Source organism: Ornithorhynchus anatinus, chromosome 11, assembly GCF_004115215.2.
Source record: "Ornithorhynchus anatinus isolate Pmale09 chromosome 11, mOrnAna1.pri.v4, whole genome shotgun sequence".
Taxonomy (NCBI): Eukaryota; Metazoa; Chordata; class Mammalia; order Monotremata; family Ornithorhynchidae; genus Ornithorhynchus; species Ornithorhynchus anatinus.
Genome location: NC_041738.1, coordinates 25,580,927 through 25,582,247, shown reverse-complemented (window position 1 = coordinate 25,582,247; position 1,321 = coordinate 25,580,927). Strand labels below are relative to the sequence as shown.

At 50.5% G+C, this 1,321-nt stretch overlaps 1 non-coding gene across 1 annotated transcript; it reads left to right on the top strand.

Moving 5' to 3' along the window:
• Positions 1 to 810: 810 nt before the first annotated feature.
• Positions 811 to 948, top strand: LOC114815303. The gene has a single exon (XR_003763067.1). It is a non-coding gene; the product is annotated as a small nucleolar RNA SNORA7 (small nucleolar RNA).
• Positions 949 to 1,321: the final 373 nt, after the last annotated feature.

The window sequence follows — 1,321 nt, the reverse complement described above, 5'->3', positions numbered from 1 at the left end:
GTTAGCATTGTTTGAGGTCCTCTAAGTGCCTTATAAATTATCATTATTAAAGATGAGAGAGCCCTCCTGACTTACAGTTAAACACAAGTGAACGTGGTTATCTTTGAAGAGAGTCCATTTAAAGCCGGTCGGGTTTTGTTTATTTGGTAGCTCTCCTCCCCCACCTCACCCTCCTGCTCCTAATTTCTATGCAACGTTTGTGAGATGTCTAGCTAGAGGAAGTACGATACCAGAGGGCCGTCTAGTGGATAAAATATAAAAGCTCCAACTAGAACAAGGACCAGAACTCGCTCCTGCAAAACAGAAACAGAGACTCCCTTGACTTACCTCTTCTGGGGCCCAGCAGTGTGAATAATAATAATGTTGGTATTTGTTAAGCGCTTACTATGTGCAGAGCACTGTTCTAAGCTCTGGGGGAGATACGGGCTCATCAGGTTGTCCCACATGAGGCTCACAGTTAATCCCCATTTTACAGATGAGGTAACTGAGGCACAGAGAAGTTAAGTCACACAGCTGACAAGTGGCAGAGCTGGGATTCGAACTCATGACCTCTGACTCCCAAGCCCAGGCTCTTTCCACTAAGCCACGCTGCTTCTCAGCCACACTGTGAATATAGGACATGACTCTGAGAGCAAGGAGGGTGGGGTGGGGGGGAGTCCTGGGTTCCCTCCCTCATCCTTTCCTGAATGCCTGCCCTCGCCTGCCAACCTCTTTCCCCCCTTATCCTTGTTTTTCCTTTTTTTAAAGGATTTTGTTAAGTGCTTCCTATACGCCTGGCACTGTACTCAACCCTGGGGTAGATATATGTTTCCCCTCTCACGGTTGCACCTGGAGAGTTTCCAGTCCTCTACCAGCGTCGGCTATGGGAGGGAGAGTCAAGCAGAGGCCTGTCCATTCCACTCCTAGCTTGGCCAGTGGCTAGCGAGCGGAAGGCCATCTGCTACAAGTCAAAACTCACCCACGTTGGGCAGCAGCGGCATGGGAGAGGGTCAAGGGTGGAGACTCAAATTTGCTGAGCAGAAAGCAGCAGTGGTAAACCACTAGCTGCTGAGCACTGCTGGCGAAAGTCCAAGCACCAAGCCGACCTCACACACTTCAAATTTATCCTTTCCTGCCTTAACTCTGCCCTCTCCTCCGCCAGGCAAAACTTCTTCTCCTCCCTCATCGACACTCATGCCCGTCACCCCCGCCGATTGTTCCGGACCTTTAACTCTCTCCTTAGGCCCCCTGTTCCTCCCCCTCCCCCATCTCTCACCCCCAATCATCTGGCCACCTATTTCCTCACAAAAATCAACACGATCAGGTCTGAGCTCCCCAAAGT